This window comes from Haemaphysalis longicornis, unplaced genomic scaffold (genome assembly GCF_048455015.1).
Source record: "Haemaphysalis longicornis isolate Haplotype H1 unplaced genomic scaffold, Haemaphysalis longicornis Haplotype H1 scaffold_7, whole genome shotgun sequence".
Lineage (NCBI taxonomy): Eukaryota > Metazoa > Arthropoda > Arachnida > Ixodida > Ixodidae > Haemaphysalis > Haemaphysalis longicornis.
In genome coordinates, this window is record NW_027526422.1 from 46,137,201 (window position 1) to 46,163,564 (window position 26,364).

General features: G+C 49.7%; 1 protein-coding gene across 1 annotated transcript in view; it reads left to right on the forward strand.

The window, feature by feature from the left end:
* Window positions 1-2,281: 2,281 nt before the first annotated feature.
* Window positions 2,282-26,364, forward strand: part of LOC144145482 (carboxypeptidase D-like) — a 114,342-nt gene continuing 90,259 nt past the window's right edge. Inside the window, exon 1 of the mRNA XM_077677121.1 lies at window positions 2,282-3,010. The gene's annotated coding sequence lies outside the window, so the exon portion shown is untranslated. The remainder of the gene's footprint in view (window positions 3,011-26,364) is intronic.

The window sequence follows — 26,364 nt, forward strand, 5'->3', positions numbered from 1 at the left end:
CGGCGACGGGCCTCCGCGCAGACGACGCGACCGCATACATCGCATGGATACATGGGCCCCATCATCGTTCCCACCTAGACTTCATCCGCGAAGCGAACATTTTCATGTTCATATGGACAACTTTCGTCATCAACGCTCGTACATCCTCATCTATGCCCTGTACCAAAATCAACGCTCTAAAGAAAGCCTTCATAAGATCTTAGGTATGTGCTCTGGAGCTTCGCTTGTCATCACTGGAAGAGCGTGGTCGCCAGATCTTTGGGTAATATTCCACGGGAAGCGGAGGAGGAAAAAAATTTATTGTTGCCCGGTAAGGGGTTGGGAGTAGAAGAGGCGGGTGTCCCCGCCCACTCCCCCTCAACCATCAGCCAGGAGTCCTTGGTCCCTGGCGGCGGCTTCGGCCATCCGGATTACTTGTAGCTGGATGTCAGCTGCCGAGCTGAGCAAGGCTACGGGAGGGTAGGAAGGGCACCTTCCAGCGCGCTTGTTCTGGTGAACACAACCCCAAGTTCCACCTGAGAATCTCAGTAAAGTGACTTTAAAGCACTAGTTTTGAAGACGATTGACCTTTGTAAACTGTCTGTCTGTATGTTTGTCCGTTTGTCTGTCTGTTCCTCGATTCAGCCTTCCGGCCAAAAGATGAAGGAATACTTGATATAGGTTTATATAGGCAAACTTTCCCGATCCTCTAAATCTGGAAACACACTTCGTACTTGTCAAGATTGCCCAGGAAAAAGAACACCTATGGCATATTTGAGGCAAGACATTAATACATAAGTGCTATTCGCAATGTTATTTTAACGAAATACATACATAACCGCATGATTTTTCAAATACAAAGGCGCCCTTTGAAGGCAATATTTTGACCCAAAAATACAACGAGAGCACGCGACGAGTCTGGACCACGTGACAGCGTTCCAAGTGCGACAGTAACGAAAGGTTCAAGTAGATGACGCGCGGGCAGTGGAACGCGGGAAAATTGAATTGACTTTATCAAATCTCCTCTGTGCTTAGGGCGGCAGGAGAGAAACGGGAGGGGAAGAGTTTGACAGATGCGCGAGGGAAAAAAGAGAGGCAGTCACGTGGCAGGGGCGGCTGAAGATTACCGTCCTTCTGCGACAATTGAAGCGAAGCGAGCAGATACGCGGCCATTTTATTTTCTCTGTTCCACAGGTAATGGTCATTTGTAGCCGGAAGTCCTTTCTTTTTTTTGGGGGGGGGGGGGGGGTAAATTGTTCAATTTGTGGGATATTGTCTCGCCTCAAAGCATCAGTTACTAATGCTATTTGTTGAAGAATCAACTTCGGCATCTGAGCGTCGATCTTTGGCCGTCTGCCGTGGAGGACAGGACCGCTAGGGGGGAGTGAGGTTGACAGGTGCGCAGCCGTTCCGCGAGAACAGTCGTGCACAGTCTTTAGTGGAGCAACGCTTTACCTACTTATCGTCTCCCCGGGTCTTGCCATAAAGTAAAAGTTCTCCACGTTCTTTTGAACAGCTTTTCAGCAAAAGTTTTGAGATATTCTACGGTGAGGTCGAATCTAATGTTCCAGCTAAGTCTGTGAACGACTGTATATGGCAGCAGTATAAGGTACGCCACAGAATGCGAGACTGGGCCATCGGAGATGCGACGGACGTCTGCAGTGTGCTACCATAAACGTGCCTCCTATAGTTCAGTATCATCCGTGGTTCGCAACCATAAAGTAAATTTCTTATTTGAGTTTAGGGGAGATAACGCGAATGTCTGCGTGTTACCGGTGGTGCGGAAACACCTTTGGAGATGCCGGGCGTTCCGGACGCCATACGGGACGAGCCATGCCGTGCGAGCAGGCGCGGCGCGGAGGTGTTTCTCGGGCAACCGGTTTGACTTCGATCCACCTTCGCTGCACGTGGAGCTGACGTGCACTGGGAAGGGTGCGATGGACGAAAGGGACAAAATTCCGAGATGCAAAGAGAACAAAACAGTTGCGAGGAGGAGGTACAAACAGAGGATCCTTCTTGGCCGTGCAGCACCGGCGGCGGCGTTCCTTCCTCCTCGAAGGCCTCGATCTCCGGCGGCCTTCTCTCGGCCGCTCCTCCTTCTTACCCCCGAGGTCCTCCTTGGAGAGGAAAAGAAAAAAAATTAGGGCGGCCCACCCCTCGCCACAACTTGGTGCAGTCGCCGTGCATCGGTCGCTCGCAGTCAGCTGTTACGTCGCCGCACGAGCCGGGCCGCCGCGACGCGCCGTATTCCAGCTGCATACGGCCGGCCGGACGTCATCGCGCCCTTTCGAAATTGCCGCGCACAATCCTCTCGTCGAGTGGTTGACCGAGGTTGTCGCTGAACGCTCTGACGCAAGAGGGTGAAGAACCGCCCGTGTTCAGGCGCGACCGGACAAAAGCCGTCTTCAAGTGCGTGTCTTTTCCGTACAAGCTCCAAGCAAGCATTCGGAAGAAACGAAGTGCGCTCTGTAGTTTCCATCTGCTCTCCTCACCACTTTTTGTGTTGTGCTGAAAATCCGTGTGTTACTGAGCAGTTGGTGACGACCTTCAAAGCCGTGTCGGTTTGGTTCTCTGACCCAGTGCACATCATCCCGGAACGTGGCACTTGGAAAAGACGCTCCTCTTCGAGACCGTTCATCCAGAAAACCGCGCGCTAATAATTCTGGCGCCGGGGGCCTTAATAAGGATCATCGAGATAAAGGAAAGAGCGGGGGAGGGCGCATCAAGTGCAAATCTGGAAACGTGTCCTAGTAAGACGACCTTGAAACAGCTCACTCTCTCCGGCCGGCTCTCGGGAGTGCTCAAAGTGGGTTGAGCGGCAGTCGCGCGAAGACCGAGACCGAAGCGTTGCCGCAGCCTGGTTCGTTCTGCTTCCGAGGGACTACGCCACTGGGATTATTGTCGAGCCCGACCTGTGTACCGTTGCGCGGCCTGCTGCAGGGGACAACGGCGTCTTCGGCGAGAGCCGGTTCTCGGTCACTTCGGAGAAAATCCCCCGTTTAAGAATCCGGATCTTCCCCGCTCGGCTACGGTGAGTGCGACTCCGCGCGCGCGTTGCTTGATGAATAATGAATGCGGACCTGCGAGAGAATCGCGCTTCAGGCAGCGCCCTCCGCTTCCTCGCTCGGCGCTATCCACTGCTCTCAATGGTCTGGATATTTTGTTTTCGTGACAATGTTTCCGTTCGTCGCCAACGCTCGGGGAGAACCCATGACGATCGGGCGCAGCGCCGAGGACACTATCGAAGGCCGCAGATCTTTTTTCCCGATCTTTGCAGCAACGCGAGGGGCGCCCTGCACGACGCCCTAAAGGGGAAAGTAAAGGTTCAAGCAATGCAGCCAGTAAATGGCAAATTCTCAGGTACCGTATAAAGAAGCGCCATAGACTAGACAAAGGTTTAACAAACGGAACAGTGCTCCTTGCAGATTTTAGGAGAGAACGTGGCGTGAAGGCAGTTGTGAAGCCCTTTCCGGCACCATCCGTGCTACATCTCTACGCTTAAGCGCGCAGTAAAATATTTCGTGGCAGCACTGATCCGGGGACATGATAACGTTTTAAATGCTGATGCCTTCTCAGGTAGAGCAGAACAAGGACGGCATGAGATAAGCTCAGACATCCATAACCGCGCAAACTGTCGTTGTCAAGTTGTCTTTATGCTGGTAAAGCGAACTCGTTGAGTATTCAGGCAAATGCATTTAAATTTGTACTAGGTGTCATTCTACTACCGAGTTTGTGTCTTCCAACCCTCCTTTTCACGCTTTTTTTTACGTAAATGATAAGGGTCAATGCATAAGCAGGGCTGTGAAGACATGTGGCCGAAGATATCGTCTCCGTCCTCTCAATTTTCAAAAAGTAAATTCTAGAAGATAACAAGAACTGAGAGATTTTTAAATAAGCCTAGTTTGATAACAAACTTCGAATGTTCAGTAAGAGCAAGTTATTTGCCGTTATGCTGCGACAATTATACTGGCAAAGATCAAACGCAAGACACGTGACAATGAATTCACATTTAGCTTCATTTTTTTGTATTCTCCACCATATGGTAGGTGTTCACTAGACGTCACCCTCGACGAGCACAACCGGTGCTCGCAGTAATCGCTCTACTCACGGACGCCGCCCGGAGCGCCGCAGCGACTCGCTCTATGGATCACCTCCGTTTTGATTAATTGCGCTCGTGTCAACCGCGTCGTGATAAATAACGTTAAAATAGGCTAGAAGCAACGCTCTAGCACTGAATCAATTATCCTAAAATTAATAGCCGAGCGCACATTACGGGATTTTTCTTTCCACCTGGTCGTGTCGTTCAGCGCACGTGCGCATGCAGACTAGGGTAAGGATGTTGCCAGATCGAGGTAATGGCTACGTTGGAATACTTTATATCCACGGCGTGACTTGCATGTTTATGCGGTGTTTGGAGTAATCCGGACGCATTGATTTACAAGTTTATTGAGTACGCATACCGTGGCTTATAAACACCCGTTATCCGAGAGATAGAACTGATCTGAAGCAACCCACAGTAACGTAACGCCAAATTCCACTGGTCAATCTGCGAAGTCCGTCAAATGTCCCCAGAGCAGCAAGGAATAGTGAACGGCCCAGCGAAACGCAATCAATTCTATAGCAGAAACGGAAGCAGTCGCCGCGAGTGACCATGATACCGAAAGTTGCAGATCGACAAGTGAAATTCATCGAAAAACAGCTGCAGTTAAACCCGGATTTAGCGAACCTCTATGTTACGAATTCCTGGATTTAACGAAAATTTTAATTTCCCTATTTCCACCTTCACTGAAGCCCCTGTGTTTGCGACCTGTATGTAACGAATGGCTAGCGACGGTTAACCTGGATGTGACGAATTCGCTACGCTGATGAGTCAATGTTTTTTTGCACTTTTTCTGAAAAACCGGCTGGCGAAATGCACTAGCTAAGCTAATAGGTTTTGAGGGGGGAAGAGGGGGTGGGGGAAGGGCCCGAAACTGCCTGGCGTGGGGTGCATCAGGCCCGTGGGGGGTTGGGGAAGGGGACATAAAGGAGGGGATAGCGGGAACTGTTAGGAGAAAATTTAAATATATGATAGGAGGTAGAGTTTTCGAATAGGGGAGGGCGGCAACTGCGTTGCGAGTGCGCGCAGAAAAAAACGCCGAGCGAAAGGAGTGCCCGCACCGCAATCTCCCGTGTGTTAATTTCCACGTGTGAGTGTCGTGTCGGTTAGGTGCTTGGCCTGCTTGTCGACGTGTCGCCTCCACTGATATATGGGGTATGGGCCCGTGGATGACCAGTTATGCTGCCTGAAAAATAAAAGGTTTGTCTTTTCAAGACAAGCTCGCAATTTTAGATGTCGTCTCTGCCGGCGAGAAAGAAGAACGTCACCACCACCCGGTACAGTGTCCCAGCTGGCATAACCTCAACAATTTTGAGTGCAGAAAAGAGCATCAAGTTCACGAAAAGGCGTTCTTTCAGCATAAATTTGGTTCTTGAAACACGTTAAGGCACCGAAAAGTATCAAAAAGCAAAAGTGATACTTATTTACGTTTGTGAAATCGGAGACCGTGTAGTAGCAGCACACGCTAATCACGCAGTTTATCAGTGTAAAATACTATAGCCTTGAACAAGGGTGAGTTCAGCATCGCTGATGTCTAGCTGATTGGTTTCTTTTCTTCTTCATTCAAGCGAGCTTTAACTCGAAACCTGAATGTAACGAAAACCTGGATGTAACGAAAAAAAATGCGATTTTTTTCAACATCGTTATATCCAGGTTTGACTGTATAACAGGGAAGCCCTCCGTAATCATTTCATTAGACGGTACACAGGAGCTCACGTAAGGCAACGCGAACTACCCGCTTTATTGTTGTTCCGCTTCGTGTCGAGTGTGGGCTGAACGATAGACCGATATTCCCTTTTACTCGGAACACCAAGGTTGCTCTTGCTTCAAAAAGAAGTCGGTGCGGCCAAAAACGTCTAAGCGCGTTTAACATCATCTCGAAATAAGTTATGCTACCACAAAAAAAAAAGTGAGTTTTTTGGTATTGGCGGCACAACCGCCCTATCAACTCGAAGCTATTTTCGAGAATCCAGCTCCGTGATTTCGTATGGTGGTAGAAAGTCTGCATGAAAAAGGGTGGGGCCGAGAATAATTCCTTTAAAGCAGCACAAGGCCAGTTAGTCGCGAAGCCCAAGTATAAATTATCCTATTTCTCGAGACTAGTGTCTGCACTTCGCAATCTTGCATGCAAATCAACTCGGCGCATTACTATGCGTACATGCACCAACGTTGGCGGTCGTTGTATCACGAGGTAACGAGGAGTTAACAAAGATTGATGGAAAGGTGCTTAATCAGCCTGAACAGTTTTCAGCGCTTTCAAGAGACGCCAAGAGCAAGACGAAACGCATGCAACACTGCAGCGGGGCTAGAGAGAGACAAAACGTTATAAGAGAACTACTCTAAATAAATATTTCAAGCAAACGAACAAACAAGCTTTACCATGTTGCGGATTTTCGATGGCCGCCGAAAGGACGGTGGAATTACCGGTCCGATGACAGTAGCCTACATGAACAGGAACGTTGATGTTCCTCTGCACGCGTATTACTACTGCATGCTACCCGGACTGAGAGGGGAAAATGCACGGGCACTGGCTTTGGGGTAGTCCCGAAGACTATGTTGGGACCCAGGGTTGTGACGTCTGGCACTGCACCTGTTCGATAGAGGCGAAGAGGGGTGAGAAGAGTGTCATCCTGATCATTGAGCCTCACTGGGTACTCTGGGTGCGAAAGGCAGAAGGATGATACGTCTGGCTTCGCGAAGACCGTCACTCAGATACATGCGGAGCTGCCCTTGCGTTTCGTCGGTGGACTAGTCCAGGTACGATCACTGACCGACGGAACAGCAGATCCTCGAATCGCTCGGGCTAGCAGGCCTGCCTGCACCAAGACTACCATCCCCCGGAGGCCCGGGTCGAAGGGGACTCGACCTTCCGTGGCCTCGGGTGTACGGTGGCTGTGGCAACGCTGTTTTTATATAAATGTGTGGGTGCGGCCGGCTACCGTGTCGGAAGGCTTGTCGGAAGGCCCTTTGTAAGTCGTACCGAGTCAATCGATGGCGGCCAGTTTGCAGCCGGGCGTGGTCAGTGGCCCACATCTCGAGCACGTGCGTCGGGGGAGGTTCGCCCACAGAGTCTTGCGCAAGGGTGATTGTCCTGAAATGCCCGACACAGGTTGAGGCGGAGGGCACAAGGAGCATGGACGCGAGGACAGCGCGTCCTCGATCGCGGATGGCCTCGCCGCGTAGATCTTTCTTCGGGGTATGCGGCGGTGCGTCGCATAAGATATATAACTCGAGCTTCACGAAGTCATGCGACTGACAATAGGTTCCATGATGTATTGCACCACGTGGTAGTGGCGCTGTAGAGATCGTTTTCCGCTTTCCCTGCTTGGCCGTTGATATCGTTGCCGTAATATTCAAGGAGAGCAGGTAAGCTCTGCCCTGTTTCGAGCATTTGATCCGATTCGTAGGATTGGTCTCATGCATCTCAATGAGCTCCTGGATTGAGCTTCCCACGTTTAATACCGTTTGTAGTCCTTTCGAAGCTATTCAGTGATTCTTTTTCAGGGCAGCTGTGAGCTTACTGGTATAGGTATGGTGGGGTGGGGCTGGTATAGGTATCTACAAGGTATGCATTATGGTTGGTAAGGGGTGTAGCAATGGGGCGAATGCCTTTTTCTTTGTCCCCCCGCATACGATTGGTGATTCTGCGGATAACGTGTTAAATTATTTTCTAGTGGTTGATTACGTTGTCCGCTGGATGATAGCTTTTAGGCGTCATTGTATTGTGCATCGTGATTCAGAAAATTTTGGTGCTGCTGGGCTTCAAAGTGGGTCTGGCATCGACATAGGTATTAGCGTCTCGTTTGAAAAGCTGACCGTGCCCTTCCTGACTTTTGTGGCGAAGGTAGCTGTATTTGAGGTAAGTACTCATGGTTCAGGGGCAACATTCCTGTCTCCCAGGGACGAAAAATGCGCCAGAGGAGAGCGTCCTTTTCTTAGTCAGAAATGTTTCTGTTGCCCATGTACGTAATTTCGCCCACTCCCCGGGATGTGTTTTCGTTGTTGGTAGTAACTGCCGTGTATATACTAAGCCCGTGAATTGTTCGTCCCACGTGAGAGCGGCAGTTCCGTGAGAAGGGTAGGTCGGGTTGTCTGGATGCGACAGAAAAGGTTTTTCGGAGCGTCGATGCTCCGAACGGGGAATCCCCGCCAACGGGCTTCCCCGCCCTTCTCTCCTCCGCTGTTATCCAGCAAATTTTGTTGACAGTCAGCGGTTGGGGCAAAGGCGCTCCCATGAGCCCGCGGAGCCGTACCTGCGTCGTACCCAAGGAGCCGTACAGCCAGCGTGCCTCTGGATTAATGCGGTTTAGGCGGGTACGGAGTAGACGGGAGCGCTTCCTCTGGAGGAAGAATTTTGCCTGCTCCGTAAAGAAATGGACATTTTTTTACGAATAGGTTTCTCTTTTCCCGAAGTCGTAATAAGTGAGAGTCGTGATCGAATTATCATATTACTCGCGTATGCTATGATTGGGGATCTTCCAGAGTATGTAGTCAATGCTAACACCTCCAACCTCTGCCTTTTAGGTGCGAAGCACCTTAAGGCCTCGCTTTGTCCGTGGCTTGTCCCTTGGCGTCCGTGTACACAGTGTTGCGCATGCGCGAGGAGCATTGGATTAGATTGAAATGAATTGGATTGGATTTGGATTTGGGTTGAAATGGATTGTATTTGATTTGGATTGGATTGGATTAAATTAAATCGTATTGTATCGGATTGGATTGGATTGGAGTTGTATATACTGTACACACGCGTTGTCACTCATCTACATGTGAGAGTGGGCAATGGCACGGGTGATTTACGGTAAGAACGATCCCCAGTGCTCGCCCACTCGTCATGATTCACTTCGTGGAGATGCGTGAATTTTTTCCCCTCGCTTTGCCCTACTTTGTGACGCGGCTGTGCTTTCGCGGATACTCTTCTTGCAGGCGTCCATTCCTATCTCTACCAAACGGTCGCTACGCATACTGCCATATTGGCTTGTGAACTACCTGAATGCACCGTCAGGACGGGACATGTTTTGTTCTGTCTGTCGTGAAATTCTTTAGTGTACGAGCCCAGGGCGTTGAGAATGGACTGCCAACGTTGAGAGATCGACGTCTCCAGTTTCCTGCCTTTGATCATTGATTTAGTGTGCCCCGATGCAAGGTGCTCAGCTGAATTGCGGCTCGTATTTGCTTTGTTTGTATGTCTTGCTGAGCTGTAGCTGCTGCATACAAGAATGGGTGGTTGGGTGGCCCACCGCTAAGATTTGGGATATGTTGTGACCAGGATGGTGTATTGATATTCACGGGTAACCGCAAATCTCGTTGACATGTCTTGCGGACGTATGTTAAGGTTGAGCGGCTTGTCGCCACGACGCCGACGTTAGCGTAGTTGGCTCGACGTGCGGGTTTTTTGTGCGAAAAGGTAAAAAGCAAATGTCGCAAGCGCTGGCGGAGACGCGGTGGAGAGAGGCGTGTCGAAGGGCGGGTCCATTCTGGCTCACAGAGTCTAACGAACGCGACGTCCGAAAGTCACCACTGCGGCGGCTACGTAACGACTCAAGCCAAGGCCAGGAGCAAAATTACCTCCACGGCGCGTGGCCCGCTGGAGGCGTTCGACAGCCGCCTGGATCTTGCAGCGTCCTCTGGTTCGATAAACGGCAACAGTTGAACTCCGCAAAGCGGTGACGCTGCGGGACTAGAATAGTGTTTTTATTAAGGCGAACGCCTTATTATACGTCTCACCAAACGCGATCGGATTGGAGTAAACTTTGTGCGCGAAAAGTGACCGTCGTCGTCAACTCGAAGGGTACGTACCGCAATGGCCGCCGTTGTAAAAACTTGGCACCTTGCCAGAGAAGGAACAAGATATAGTATGGTGCATATCGATTGATGATTATGTGTCGGGACACAATTAACGACACGTGATTACAGGTAATGACGAGTTCATCAATGATTGATAGTAACGATTAGTGAGGTTGAATAATATGAAATAATGGTTTATTAGTGATCGATAGTAAGAATTAGTACGGTAAAGCAAGGTAGGAATTAAAGTAGATTAACGATTGTAAAATAGCGTGGCCGCTGTGTTTATGGGTGGACGTGTGCATAAAAGGTACCTGTCATAATGGTACTCCAGGCTTTCGTCTTCGAATCACGTAAACAGACTTAGATGCCGGAATTTTTTTTTTGTTGTTTATCGCCACAGTAAGAATGCTGAATGTATTAATAGGTAAGCCGGCAGAGAAACCACGCTACCTATTCACTTATTTATGACCCGTGCAGTTCCGCATTCTGTGTGGGGGGAGGGGGTAAAAGTGTGTCAACAACGAGTGAACACGGCGAATGTTCTTCGATGCTTCCATGTTTCTCCTCTTCCTAGCTCAACTTTTGCCATCCTAGCAACCACGGAAACGCACTTGTCGCAGTTATGGAAAGCTCCGCGCTGTTGCGCTAGCGGGGGGATTCTCTAGCACTCGCCTCTGCTAGCGCTCACCAGGCAGGCACCCAGGCTCAGCGTGATGGCCACGATACGAGCGGCGGCCTTGTAGAACGCGCTGATAAGGAATCCGTGGTCTTCCATTCGTCCGCAGAGATACGCCACGCCCAGGCTGCCTCCGCGCATACAAAAGCGGCGCCAGGAAGCCATTCTGTCGGGCGGGTATGTCCTTGTTATCCCACGGCCCTTCGGGAAGACTCCACTCTGAATCTTGCACACCAGACAATAAGAAAAGAGACGCAAAAATGCTCCAACCGAAGCGCGTATGCGGGTACACAGCTTGTGTTTTCTCTCTTGATGCGACAAAAAATTCGAGCCACATCTCTCGGCTGTAGGAAACGGCGCTGCAGCGCCTAGATCGTGCACGCGGATCGCGCAATGCGAGGTCGGCCCGCCAGTGCACGACCGAGGCGCGCTGCACCGAGCCTCGCGTCGATTTGCATGTTCGCCGCCGAAGAAGGCGTGGATGATAAAGGCGAAGCTAGCTTTCGCCGCGCTCTGATGGGGAAATAAGTCGGGAACGTAGCAGATTTCTACTAAATGCGAAAACACTTACAGGCGCCCCTTCGCGTCACTTTTTTTTTCTTTTTTGGGGGTTTTGGGTGTTTTTGTTCATACTGTTCTGGTAGATATGGTCGTAAAGTCATGCAGACTAAAGTGTTCTGCGCTGGTTAAACTTTAATTTGTGCTCCAAAAATAAAGTGACGAAACTGCAGACTACAAATCTGTTTAACAAATTGACACGCGCAGTCAGGATGAGCGGAGGAAATGCCGCGGCGTATGATACGAGTGTATTTATGTTGGAGCGTAGTTCTTTCTAAAAAATTCCAATCTCATCGAGAACACATGTTTTAATTCAAGCCTGAGTAACCTATGCGGGTGACGAGCACACAGCTGGGCGTTGCGTGGCCAATTTGACAGGCATTGAATACGTGCCGATTTAGGTAAGAAAGTAAGGCCAGTTATACTATGCCATTAAGAAAGAACTGCAAAAACTTAGTAGGTAGATAAATCCAGGTATAATAGTTAAACAGAAGCTAAAGGCTTCAGCCTAGTGAGAAATAAGTTTTGTGTGAGGGAAATTTTATTCTAGCGGCAAGAAAAACAGTCATGGTGCCATTATAACGACACCATGAATGTGTGTTCACAACCAAGTTTTGTGTTTGAAAAATTTCTGTAGAAAGAAACTGTTTTATCGCGATAGCGAATAAACTTTATTAAATAAAAGAAACCAGGTTGTCGGTTTCCTCAGTTCAGGACCGCGCTGCAGCGTCCAGCCTTCTGGTATTAGTGTTTGTGAGCTCATATTGAGAGGTGCAACTTAAACAATCAGTCGAACAATTTGTAGGAAAATCCCAAGGTGGAGTAAGTTTCTGTGACGGGGAAACTTTGACATTCACCTTAAATGCAGCCGCATACTGTATATACAGCTGCGCTGTTATTCCAGTGAGTGAGTTGTTGCTTCCATCGTTGCATTGTTGATCAGTTGTTGATCAGTTCATTCGTTCTCGCGCACAAATGCTAGCATCCTGGTTATATATGGCCCCAGCCCTAAATAGGCGGTGGTGCTGGGCTCGAACCCTGAACCAGGATGAATTTTTCTTCAGTTGCCAAGTTTATAATTGATTGAATAAATTTTTATCATATGAGCCATTAGGCGCTACCCTAGTCCTGCAGGCCCTAGCTTCAGCTGGCTGCACGGAACCTCTTCACCAAGTCTTGCTGTGTCACAGGGCCCGCGCCCATCCACTGTTCGTATTACGGGGTGGGGTTCGGAGGGAGGTCCGGGGAATTACATGTGGCAGGATAGAGGGTAGGGTAAATGACATGGAGTAGGGTGCTTGGGGTACGAATTCGCTTGCAATCTCCAAAAGCTGGTCGGTGCAATCGTCTCTTGCCTGTTTTTGGTAAAGCTGTATAGCTTTCCTTTGAAGCTGTTTGGCTGCATTTCAGGTATATGTGAAATTTTCTCTCCGTGGAATTTGAGCCACAACAGCAAATAATTTCGGTTTGACACTTTGCATTGCACAAACCTTCTCCACTCTCTAGCACCTGCCACTCACGTTCCGAACATAGAGCATATCCTTCTGTGCGGCCATACCTAAAGTTGGTTTTGTAAGGAAATGCGCACTCGGAACAATGAAGCATGAATCCACATGAACCACTGCGAGCGTAAAAAACACCCCTAAGCCTCATACAGGTAGTTTTACGACTGCATACAAAAATTCAAGCATCGAAGCAAACACAACGTTAATCTGCTGCAGATAAACAACGAAGCGATAAAAAAATTGGCCTTGTATCTGCTTGGTTCGCTGCAAATATAGTCGAAAGATGGTAGTATTTTGCCACCCCTGCCATGTAACGCTTTCTCCTCTATCCCCTACCCACCCCTCGTGCTTTTCTTCTCCCTTCTCGCTCCACCCATGATGACGCACCATCTCTTCTTTCAGTTGGTTTTGGAGCAGCTCCAGACGACATCTTTCGTTTTGGTGCTTGCTTTTGCCTCGCCTCCTTCGACAACGTTTTTGACGCGATGTTTTTTTCCCCTCATCATTAGCTACAGTAACAGCCAATCTAAGGTTTATTCCTAGTTAGAAGAACGGTGACTACTCTCGATTATTTGTTTATATTTTGCCTCGAATATGCCAGAGGTTTGCCTTGCGCTGAAGGCTGTTGACAGTTTTACTAGTTCGGAACGGTCTCGCCTGGACATACTTCGTGTTCAAGCACTCTCTCACTGGTATTCTGGCCGGGTGGTAAAATCGAGTATATGGACTATGAACTAAACTTTTCGTGCTCAGGTGGTCCAAGGTAGCCCCCATCTTTAAAATAACAGCTTTATTTCCCATTAAGCGACGCAATTGCTGCCCTCGCTGTTTTCTGCACGGGAATTCAAAGCTAGTCTGGTGAACTTTCTAAAGTTGAGCGTTCCGAGGCGAAACAAGTGAAGCAGTTTAAATACTCGTTGTGGTCAGCGTTAGGTTTCGCACCTAAGCTAGCAAATACGACGTTACATTGACATGTCGAAAAGTAGTTTCGGGACACAGCTCAATGGCTTCTTCCAATCTTGCGATGCATTTAGTACGACGGTACTTTCGCAAAAGTTCGCTTCGATGCAGCCAGCAATCCAAAAGGGCGATCACGGGACATGTAGCCCCACTCTGCTGGAGTGCGGCGGAGTGCCCCCGCGCCAATTGGCGCCCCTTCAATTTATGTGGCGTTATATATACCGCCAACGAAGTCGTACTTGTGAAACGACGAAGTAAAAACTTCCGTTGGGTGAGAGCACGCGCCAACCAAAGCCGGTCAGCCGCTTAATCACGGCACGTGGCTGATGGGCGGAAAACATGCCAAACAATATTATTGTCATGGTTCCAAGTCTCCTGCCCCCCTTTTTTTTCTGAGGTACACCTGAACATCACTGATGTTTCGATCTCGCTGCCTGCGCCGCGAATTCGGGTTCGGTGTACATAAATGCTCTCCGGACGAAGTACATACGTGCACTGAAAAACGGAGACATTGGATGAAGCCGCCTCAAGGTGATCCGGCCACTCAGATTCGCAAGCATCCACCCCGAGTTCTGTAGGGTCTCCTATCGACAGAATCACCGCCGCCAACGGGCGCTAGCCTGGTTTGCTGACGAACGCTCGTCCACGTCACCGGCGCCGACCACAGGATAGCAGTGGTGCTCGGTAGCTCCGCTGTCATCGCGCCAAGTAAGTGTGGTTATTGAGGAGCTACCCGCGGACACGTTATGGCCGAGCGTGTTACGCACCTCCACTGGGCCTTCGAGAACGAAGCAACACGCACTGCAGGAGCGAGATATCCATCATTTCACCCCTGCGCCTCGCACTGTTATTTCCCTTCCGATCTGGGTTCGCTTATCGAGCGCCGCTTACGACAAGGCTTCGGGCGGGCGCACAGGTCGAGCCGCGCGCGAGATCTGCCGGGGCCTCGCATTAGGGCCTTCTCCCTCGGGTCGAGAATCCAGGCAAAGAAATGGGGGGTAGGCCTGCGTCTGTGGGAGGAGGCACGGTGCACGCGTGAATGCCACGGTACGTTCAACTCTACCGTCGCCACCACGGAGGTTATTTTGCTGAATCAAAGCTCTGGTTATTAGATTTAGGTCTGATTCGCTGGCTTTCTTAAGGGAAAAAACACGGCAACACAGGACAAAACGAAACGAAAGGCGAATACGTGGACAGCAAAGCTTGCTCTAAACCAGGTCGATAACGAAGACCAGCACATGCAGCATACTTAAGAAGAAAAGACGGTAAAAGAGGGGAAGTAGAACAAATACGGAAATAAATGCAGGAGAGAGTTCTTAGATGGTTCCAGTGCGTATGCGAATCATATATTTACTCAACCGTGCAAAGACGGTGTGAGTGATTGTTATCTCTTTTAACGAGTCCGTACGATATGGCTGGGGTGAGTTTATTTCTACGAGCCTCAAATGAAGTCGAGGCCTACTTGGACAGTACGGATGAGGTCCCGAACACATGAACCCGATGAGCAAGAGTTCAGTTGAAGTAAACAGCTAGTGGACGCGCGCTAAGCGAAACTCGCATAAGCGAAAACGGTTCTTGCACGAAACAATTAAAAAAAAGTAATTTATTTCCAATAAAATCAGTGCTAAGTGGTGCTCGACAATCGTAACACCGTTTTGCGGGCAACGCGGATAAGCGAAACCGGAACTGAGCGCCATATTGACTTTGTTACTGTCGCCATCCGCAATCCAATCCCATCCGGTGGTCCCGCGCACGACCACCGGATCGGATTGGATTGTGGATCGCGATGTTTTCGTCCGGTGTGGGTTCGTCGCTTTTTAAGTGCGTGTCTTACAATGTGCACGCAATATGGAAGGAATTGCTGAAAAGCACCCGCAAGTTCTCGAAGACGTGAAGCGCGGCCAGGAGTCGAAGACTGCTACCGCGAAAGGGCATGACATCCCGAAGTGCGCTGTTTCGAGGATCGTGACAAGATTGACAAGGCATACAACAGTGGCGCTTTCGTCCCTGACAGGAAATGGATGCGTCTAGCCGACCACGAGGGCCTCCAGAAGGCGCTTTTCTTGTGCGGCCATGCATTTTCATGCCACGCTGAAGGAAACCACCTTGGAGAGCAATTTTGGGAGTCGTGACCCTTAAACAAAAATGCTAATAAATGAAACAGATTTCGCTGTCCCCGTCGAGTTCATTTAAAGGGAATATACTGCATTTTCGACTGGACCTGCCCACGTGTAAATGCGCGGACGAGTCGAAGAGCAGTCGTGGCGAGCCCGGTTTACCCAAAGACAGGGGGGTTGGGTTGTATCGGCAAAAAGCGGTCGGGATGAGTCCACGCGACGTGAATGAGGAGTTGGAGCCACTTCCGTGAAGCCCTCCCGCATGCCGGACCTATTGTCTGTCTGCCAAGGGCTGAGATACGTGACAGAAAAAAAAAAAAACAAATCCCGGACCATCTCCACTAACGTGAAACCTGGGGAGGGGCGAAGCATGCAGTGTATATATGTGTTCTTGGCGCCTTGCTGTTTTTGCCAACGGAGATGAAACCGTTGGGGGGTACAGGTATACAGCTTTGCTGTAAAAGTCTCTTGTCTTTGGGGCACCAAGCTCTCTAGCGCGAGGTGTAAACGAGTGTACCGGTGTTCTTTAGTACACGTTACGTTCTAGGGCAAGGTGTAAACATGTTTCCCCGGTGTTTTAGTACCGTGACTACATGAGACGATGAGTACGACGACGACAGGAGACGCCAACAGACCCAGCCCCAACGGGGCTTCGTCCCTCAAAAAAAAAAAAAAAAGCTGCAATATTCTCCTCTCCCTCCTCTACCCTTATGTACACACTATTTGTTTTCACGGTCCCACAGCGACATCAATATCATTAGCACCACTTTATACTCGGCACTGACCTTCTCGACATCGTCCCTGACCCGGAGGAGTCGGCGGATGTCGGTTCGGAACGGGCCGTCCGTGATAAGTCGACGAACTTCCACCGGGTCAAACGAAACGGCCTCCCGATCTGCCCGTGGCCGATTTACGCGCCGCCCCCGGCGCCCCAAGTTCGGGTTCCTCTTCGTGGTTCAGCTGCTTGCTATCCACGTCCCGAGTTCCATCTTCCGCTCGCTGAGTCTTGTCGTGCTTTACGCATTCATTTCCGTCTCTGATCTCTTCGGCGCTCTTATAAATAGACCGCTCCTCGAAGGAGACTACGGACTTTCGACGGCGTATATAAATAGTGGCTTATACCCGTGTCGTCAACCGTCGATAGCCGACCCTTGGAAACTGCTGCTTTCCTCCACATGAATCATGAGATGTATAAAGTTCATTGCCTTCACCCTGGGTAAGAAGAAACAACGAGAGCTACACCAGTCATCTTCATTGCCTTTTGTTTCCTTTCAGTCTTGTTTTCGCTGAGAGGCTTCAGTAGACGTTTATACAATTCTCAATGAACAACTTTGTCTTTGGCGCTCTTTGCCTTAGTTGGCCTTGCGCCACTAAACACAAACAACCATCATCATCATCATCATTCAAGAAAAGCTGGATGAATTTCATAAATATCTTTGATATGATGTCTGCACTGGTCGAAACTAAGAGAAAGAAACCAGGCGTAGAGTTTGTACCTGTTAGAGTTAGTAGAGTACTACCCCTGCACACAGTAAATTTTAATGTCAATCAAAGCGAACGAGATTAGCGGTTAATGACATCCGATTTGGCCGTGCGGGTCTACACGGCGAAACGATGGAGTCATTTGATAATGAGATCAGTGAAAATTAGCCAACTACCGACTTCGCGGAATTTCAAGATAAAAAATGTAAATGCTTCCATAATACTTTTATAACCCTAATGATCTGAAAACCTGTAAACCTCTTTTTGAATGAAAAGAAGTGTAGCACAGTTTTCGGTGGCATAAGTATACATCACAGGCCGATACAAGTAAGCAACAAATCCTTGTTCGGATACCAGCAACGTGGCGGAGCTTTGCGAAGGTGCTGTTTACATTCTTTTCTATGTAAAACAACGTTAAGGGAAATACATTGATTCACTGATAGGTTTAAAGCAGTGCTCTTCAGATTATTACTATATTTCCCTCTTCAGTAAGGGGTCACTGCTGTAGGTACTGCTGATTCAGTTCGCAAGCTAATGCGAATGTGTTCCCAGAATCATTCGCTCACCGAATGCCATTCACGTCGACTGTCATTCGGGATTATCATGTAGCACAAAACTAATGGCATTAACAGCCAATGCCATCATCGTCAGCCCACTCAGGTCCACTGCAGAACGGAGGCCTCTCCCATTGACCTCCAACCGCCCCTGTCCTGCGCTGCTCGAGTCCACAGTTTACCCCCGAATTTCTCTATTTCATCGCTCCATCGGACTAATGGCCCGCCCCTTCTTCTAGACCCATCTCTTGGTATCCACTCTGCTACCCTAATTGTCCACAAGTTGTCGGTTCGCTCTAAATGTAATTAGATTTGCCGTGTGACGGCGGCATTAGAAACAGTGTTGTCTCCTCTTTGTCTGGTCATTCCACGCCGTTTTAACGTGAATCGCAGCCAACTGCCCCTTTTGCGATATGACGGGCTGCCACATGACGGGTGCCGAGCAGAAGGGGGCAGGCCCCGCCTCACACAGCTATTGCCAGATCACTCGTGATAATAGCCCAGTTGCCTAATTGATGACTAAATACAGGATGGCTGTAAGGCGTATTTTCGGGTGGAGAGTCAAGGAGGAGTGCAAAACCGGAAACCTGGAAATGGCAGGTTGAGTGGGGCATGTTGGATAAAATCTGAGCGTGATAATACGAAAAAAAAAAAAGGGAGGGGGGGGTCTGGTTGAGCGAGGGAGTTATTTTTGAAGTATGTGTGCATTAGGGCAGCGCTTGCCGCGGCTTTTCAGCTCGAGTGAGTGGGGCAGGTGAAGAGGAGGAGTGAGAAGGGGATGAGATCAAGAGTGATAGCCCTATGGGAACGGGTAGGGGAGGCGCCGGAAGGGAATGGTGGCGGACAGTTGCAAGTTGGGCGAGTTGGTATGTGTTCATACTTCATCGCAGCGCGAAAGACGGGAAGGACAGTAAAAAACCACAGGACAGCGCCTGTCCTGTGGTTTTTTTTACTGTCTGTCCCGTCTTTCGCGCTGCGATTAAGAGTGGTGGTGGAGGCAGAAGAGTGCTGCTATTGGAGTGGGTGGAAATTAGACGGCGCGGGGGAGAAAGGAGAAGGTGGGATTGTGAGGGATATGAGAGGGAGAAGGAGAAGGGAAAAGAAGTGTAGCGGGATCGGGTGGGAGACGAGGGATACTGGGAAGAGAGAGAAGGGAAGACGGGAGGGAGAAGGGTATGAAAAAAACGTAGCATAAGGGCTGAGGTAGCGGAGGGTAGAGGTAGGTTGTAAACGGTGAAGGGGGTTAGAGAATTAGGAATATATAAACTGAAAATATGAAGAGTGGGCGAGTAGGGAAGGGAGAGGAAGCAAGGGGTGGAGAGATTTTAGAGGGAGAAGTGTATGTAGAGAGGGGGCGGGAAGGCAGTGATGAGAGAGAAGAATACAGGAGAGGGTGAGTTCTGAGAGCGAGAGGGCGGAGAGGAGTGGGGTAGAAAGGGGGAAAAGGGGAAGGAGTGTAAATGTGGGGGAGAGAGGGAATCCGGTTGAAGGAGGAGATAGGGAGATTGTACGACGACAGCCTGCGGTAGTACGATACCGCGTACGAGGTCACTTCTCGTTTCAATTTACCCTTGTTTAGTTGCGCGCCATTTGTTATTGCGCTTGAACTTATTTTCCTTCGCGCGTTTTCTGTTATTTTCGACACAGTCGCTACCTACACCAGCGCCACCGCAGTTCACTGGTGCGGCGCTGCGATGTAAGGGTACAGAGGGTTACAGACCCGACAGAGCGCGAGGCATGCCGATTGGTGAGCACCGCCAAATTTGTTTGAGAGGCGAGAGATTAAGTGGAGCATTGGCTTCCAATTTTTTGGCAGTTGACTTATCCACTGTCGAGAGCTGTTGTGGCTGGCGAGGGGGATTCCGAGCAAGCGAATATGACCACAGTGTGAGGAAATGGGTGTGTCGACGATGTAGATGGTATGATGCATACTAGTGGGTGCTTGGTGCTGACCGTGGACCAGGAGAAATTCGGTCTTCTCGGGTGCTAACTCAAGGCCGAGAGTTGGAAGAGTAGTGGAAAGGCTGTTCACCGCCGCCTGCAATTCTGTTGCCATGTCCTCCGTGCAGTCGTAGTAGGCGGCGTCAACCCATGCGGGTTTACCTCCTGCGGTCTCCCTGAATGCCACGTGATAGCGTCACGCGATCTCTCGCGCCGCCGCGCGCTCTGCCCACGGCCGTGTGCGCGCCTTGCGCATGCCCCAGCAGTTAGTAAAAATTAAAGGAAGCTCACACCAACGCATGTCATCTCACTTCTCCGTCTCTGCCGCCGATCTCGTCGCCTCCGTCGGCGGCGGCAGAGAAACGGAAAAGAAGTGAGATCGTCTAACACCAGGTTTGAGCTTCCTTTAATTTGATAAAAAAAGACTTTCCACCCCCGTGCTTCAGCAATACAACTCAAACAACCACCATTCATGAATCATGCATTGATTTAACCTTAGCAAAGAGTATCTCTCTGAAATAATAACGGGTGTTGTTAACTGTCTTTCACTTGTCTCTGGTTTCACTCTTTGTAGAGCCACGTGTGTGAATTCAAGTGACGTGGAATGGGTAATCCTTGTGGGTGTCGTTTACAGCTTCACTTTCCAACCACCTTCACAGGGTGGATTGGCGCGCATTTTCTTGTTATTTTAAGTGCTTTAATTACCGACTCGGTGCCAGGTCATTTTTGTTACGCCTACAAATGCTAAGAACATTTAAAAATAATGCTGTAGACATGAGCCATAATGTAGCCGTGACAAACTTCAAATTTAACAGGAATAATCAATCCTGAGTTTCCTGCTTGGCAATTATTATTATTATCATTCTTTATACAATAAAAGTCTGGACTGGCTTTACAAACAGTGACAAGGTGAGATCTTGATTTCTCTCACTCATTTCGTTCATGACACCGTTCCGTCACACGAGAAAAAAAAAACTTGAAAAATGCTGCGGGAGAAAAGAGTGTTTGGCCGTTGAACCCGCCACAGTGGTGGCCTCGCCTCGGCGCCTGAACAGCGCCCTTGGCCCGTGTCGTCGTCGGTGTGCAGGCAGCGTGCCGTCGATGCGCACATGCGTGCCAGTTGGAGCATACCGCGCTGTCCCGTTGTAAGGGCGCGCCTGGCGTGGCGTAGTTGAGCGGCCGGGCGTGGTGAGGCGGCGTCATCGGTGGCCACATTTCAATTGTCGTCCGCTCTCGCGTCCTGATTTTGCACGGCCCGGATACATACATGGGAGCGCGGCTCCGTGAACCCGTTCGCTCCGTGCGAAGCGAGGTTTCAATCGAAAGCGACGGCTGGCTGCCGTGAGAAAATCCGCTACTGAGCCTTAGAACTTCCCCTCTTCACAGGCTGCAGAGCTGCGATTCTTTCGACGTACGTAGAGGATTGAAGAGGCTCGTTTTCATTTAGGGCTGGGCGAATTTCAGCATTAGCTGCCGAACATTTTGATGTATGCGTCCGAAATGAGGTCATGATGTCGCTTCTGGCGTAACCCCAACACCGAACGATGTCGTTGCACCGTGCTGTAACGCATCACGCGCCAATGGCGTCGCCGTCGGCTCGGGGTGGCTGGGAGGAGTACAGATGGACAACGGACTTCTAATGTGTTCATGGTTGGTACTAGGGGTGCGTATGTAATTGTACGTGTAACGGGACTTTGACGTAATGTTATAGGATGACTGTACCAAGAGGACAACTGTCGTTAAATTAGATCACGTAACTGCGACAGTTCTGCGTACTTTTTGATACATCGGATGACATCGCCAGAACCGTCATCCCTGTGCTCTGGGTTCATATTATTGGCTGTAAATAAACTGGGGAACGTGAAAATCACCATTTCCTTCAGAAGTCAGCAGCGCGGCGCTCCTCGCTCCTATCTCGTACTACGTAGTTACTGTATATGCTCCCCTATAGTATATCTCGTACACGGTGCAACGGTACTTGGCGTTCTAACCATCTCAGTGGTCTCGTTTGCTACCGAGTAACCGAGATGAAGAAGAGGTGTCGCTGCGTAGGAAAGAAGAGAAGGAAAAAAAAGGAAGGACCATCGGACGCCGTGTGTTTCTATCATTCCAGTTCAGTTTAGGGCAAACTACAGTTAATCATTCCCTCTCATAGCGTTGGACTCATTTCTCTATCTCTCTCTTTGTCCACCAGCGTCGGAATTTCGTTGCCGTCGTGCACTCCTTTCTCTTTTTCCGTCCTGCACTGGCTGCAGACTGGATTCTACACGCGTACAAGCGTTGACGGGGGTCGCGGAACCCGACGAGACGCCGCGCAACCAAACCGGCGCGTTGGCAGAGGCAGATGCCGACCACGCTTCGACTGACGTCTTCTCGGCGACGTCACTCTCACCACTCTCGTAGACAGCTCTCTCCACTCTATCGGTCTCTACTTTCTGTCGCTCGCTCTGTCACAGAGCGACGCGATCGACGCAAAAATTTTGCCGACATGCGCCATTATTGCTCACGCAATAATAGAGAACCTGGCATCCGCGTATGGCGCGTTATGCTCTCGTGCAGGATTCGAGAAGCCAACGGTTCTCCCGTCGGCATTGTGCCTCTTCTCGCTGTTCCCGATGATGGCGAGGGACGAGATGGGAGCCCGTTGAGCAACGCAAATAGTGCGTGCCACGAGACCCGGGAGGGCGCAGTGTGTACGGTGGCGCATGACGGCGCACGCTGCCCCCGACAGCGTCCGGAGTGCGCCCCTGGGTGGTGCTATTGTGGTCCTATGTTGCTGCGACCGCGATGACGAGGGCTCCGCATAAAGGATTACAGAGAGACACGGTGTCTAACGCGAAAAAAGAGAGCTGAAACAATGACAACTCTGTCGTGATCGTGTGCGCTGAAAGCCGTGCTTTTCAGCCTATACTACTACCTTTAGCAAGAAATAGCCCCTGTTCGTGTGTGTGTGTGTGTGTGTGTGTGTGTGTGTGTGTGTGTGTGTGTGTGTGTGTGTGTGTGTGTGTGTGTGTGTGTGTGTGTGTGTGTGTGTGTGTGTGTGTGTGTGTGTGTGTGTGTGTGTGTGTGTGTGTGTGTGTGTGTGTGTGTGTGTGTGTGTGTGTGTGTGTGTGTGTGTGTGTGTGTGTGTGTGTGTGTGTGTGCGTACGCGCATGCGACCCACACGCATGCAGGCAGGCATGCGCTGCTTCCAACACTAACCTAGCAAGTTCTCTGTGTGCGTATGTGTGTGTGTGCGTGTGCGTGCGCCAACGTTCGCAACATGACGCACACGGCTAGGACCAGGATTTACCGATCAGTTGTCTTTCTTTTACATTTTGTACATGAAGGGCATCTAGAAAAAAAAATAACGGCATAAAAGGAACGTTTAATCGATTTAGATCCTGTGGCCGTAGAAACGAATGATCAGCCATTCTTAAAAAAAAAAAAAGAACTGTAAGTGCGGAGCTTGCGGGTGGACAAACGGGCCCCCTACCTTCACCGTTAGGAAAAGGTATTCCGGGACCTTCGACTCCCATCCGCCACACCAAAGTAGCGACAATTCTGGGGAATTCGCGTGCTTTAACCTTATAAGGACCTGCATTGCATAAAAAAAATGGAGGCCAGAACTACATTACGTTGGTCCGCAATCCAATCATGCATAGCCGTCATTCTATTGATGCCTGCGCGCCGAAAACCATTGAGGTCTACTATTCCGAATTGCATGCAGAAGAATCCCGAAGGACAAAATCTCTTGAAAGAATGCCGTGCTGCGCCGCCATGTCAGCTTGGTTGCCTAACCGTCAAGCGCATTTCAAGGTTCGCTTCAGCTGAAGGTGCAACTAAAAACTTTTTTTGTCAGAACGGAATACAAAAAAATGCAACACGCATTTTAGGCGGGCCTAGTGGTACATATATAGCGATGGACAGTGCGGAAAAACAACTGGCTCGCCTATAATTCGTGTTGCAGTCAATTTCCTCCACATCGGGCTTCTCTTCTATTTTCCCTTTGCTATTTCTTAAAGGCTGCAGCGCTGTGTCTGTGTGCCCTTCCTGTCGTCTTGTTTGTTCCGCACGGTTCATCGCAAAAACGCAAGCCATCCACATAAGCTCCGAGTAAGCCATGCTAATACATAGCGGTACTACGTGTAAAAAAGGAAATAATGAAGGATCGCAGGAGTCGTTGCCGAACAGATGATGTAATGGGTATACCATGCGGGGAGTTTACATTGGGGGGCTTGCAGTAAACTTGGTCGTACAGCTATTATAGCATAACGACGTGCCCTTAATTAGTGAAGCTGGGCCGTAGCAGTCCTTTGTCGCTTCTTTGAGTGTACTACCTGTTTCGAGGAGCACTTCCAACAATTGACTTAGCTTGAGAGACGACTGCAAAAACTATCTGAAATTATGCTTATACGCAAAGTTTCATCTTGCGCATAGTACAAAAATACCTGCGTTACCATCAGAAAGCTTTTTTACAACGTGTACAGCTTGCACCAACAAATCTCTACAGTAACCGTCTTAAGTGAAGCTTGTCTTTACTATGCGGAACGCGCTGGGTAGTTGGTTCCTGAGAGAACCTGAGAGTTGCAGGGCCGGTTGGCGCTCCGTAAAATTAGAGCGACAACTCTACTGCGCCATGTCTCGCAAGGTCATTCATCGCGTCGCATTGACCTCTTGAGCCGTTGGAGCGCAAGTTTGGCGGGTGTGTCGTCACGCCACGTGATCCGCTGCGTACAGGAGCCGCAGCTGCTCTCGCTCGTAGTTTCGCCGCCGCGCCACCACGTGACTAGGCGAGGGTTCAACGGCTGCTTCGCCGGCGCTCAGTCGTTCAGTCTTGCCATGGATTACGCGCCGCCGCAACAGCCCAAGTGTGGCTAGCTTGGCCTAGCTTTTATGAAACACTGTGTGCACAGTCTTTGCTAACCCAGCCAAACAGACATTTCGCTTGTGATAACTAGGTTTGCAAGTGTTAAACTTGACCTATTTTTGGACACGATAGTGTTTCTTGGCATACCTAAACCGAAAATCTTGGTCTGCTGCATGAAACCCGATTCAACCGCCCGGTAAGAAAACAGTCGAATATACGCTTGAGCCCGGGGTATGTATGCAATACCATCCCAAATTACTAAAACTGCTACCACAGTTCATATTCATGTACACACTATTAGGCGCAAATAAAGGAACTTCCACGCTCCTTAGACGCAGAACGCAAGCATATAACCGCAAGTACTACCGTTCTTTTGCATAAATTAAAAGAGCAAATGAAAAAAGTTAGAAATTGCGTTGAAGAGAGGCGAGATAAAAGAAAACACGAAAACAAAAGACGCCGACATGAGCTAGTCCAAGAAGAGCAGAAATAACGGGTCCCGGCAAGTGGTGCGCGAGAAGAGCGAACGCGGTAAAATTGAATTGAAATGAGCAAACCTTCTATGCATTCATCATTGGATTAGTTAAAAGGGAGGGAAAAGAATTGGCGAAGCTTGCACTGATTCGCGCAAGGCTTGAACCATGGCGAAACAGCAGGATTTCTTTCTATGTAATCACTGAAGGACACACCACCACGCATTCCATTGGGTCTGAAATTGTTTATTTACTTGTTCCGTCGTCGCTTTTCACTGCGGTGTCCATCTACATCATCGTCTTCCTCATGCATGATTGGTGGGCCCGGATCGTTTTGTCCGTAGGCTCTTACATTTCTCCCAAAGTGGAACGCGTCAGCATGCGCTAGAACCGGCGACAAACGGCTTCGCTAACTGGGCGTCTGTAGCGCAACCTGTTTTGTGCTCCCCCTAGAGGCGCGTACGCACATGAACTATTTTCTTGATATTTTCTCGGGAGCGCCACGCGCAAGCCTGGACGACGCAGGAAGCTTCGCGTAAAGCGCGTGCTCCCGAGTAAGGTAAACGGCGGGAGTACTGTGACTCGCGGTTTTTTGATGACGTTGAACACACAGTACGGCCAGCAACAACAGCTCTGCTGTTAAAAGCGGGAGGTGGGAGAGGAGAGGGTGTTATGGCGCAGGGACGGCAGAAAACTATTGTCTTTTGATGACATTTGGAACAAACCAAGCAGCTACTCGGCCAATTTTAAAGCAAAGCTTTCTTCCTCTACCTGCCAATTGGTTCTTTCGTGGCGTGCGGGACAAGAAACTCCCAATGCGGCTGGGATGGGGAGGGCGCTTTTCACTCACGGAGCACAGTGTAGATGGCGCGGCGATAGGGCGCTATTACCCAGCGTTCCCCGCACGCAGGTGACTGCTCGCATCGCCGGGTGCGTCGGTGGGGTGGCTCTGTCGTCTGCTTTAGCGACAGTTGTTCTGGGCCTGTTTTGGCGCTGCTTCACGTCCATTGCGCTCTTTGTTCGCACGACTTGATTAACTTTTTCGACAGCACCTGCAGGGTAACCCGCACCCGACGGAATTAAGTTGTCGTATGGCAAACATACGTTAACGATAGGTTTGCAGGGCAGGAAAACAAAATATACAAACGACATACAGTCATGTGGCAGCTAAAGAAACGCTACCCTTTGTGCACTGCTTGCCACGAATGGGACTCCATTTTCTTAATTGGTGAATACCAATTCAGTTTTGTTTTAAGGGGTATTACAAAATGCGAAAAGAGCAACTGGATCTGATAAATAGCGATTATAAAATTTCTCTCAGCTTTCTCACAATTCTCAAACTTACTAAACTAACTCGTTTAAATCGGTATAAATGGGAATCACT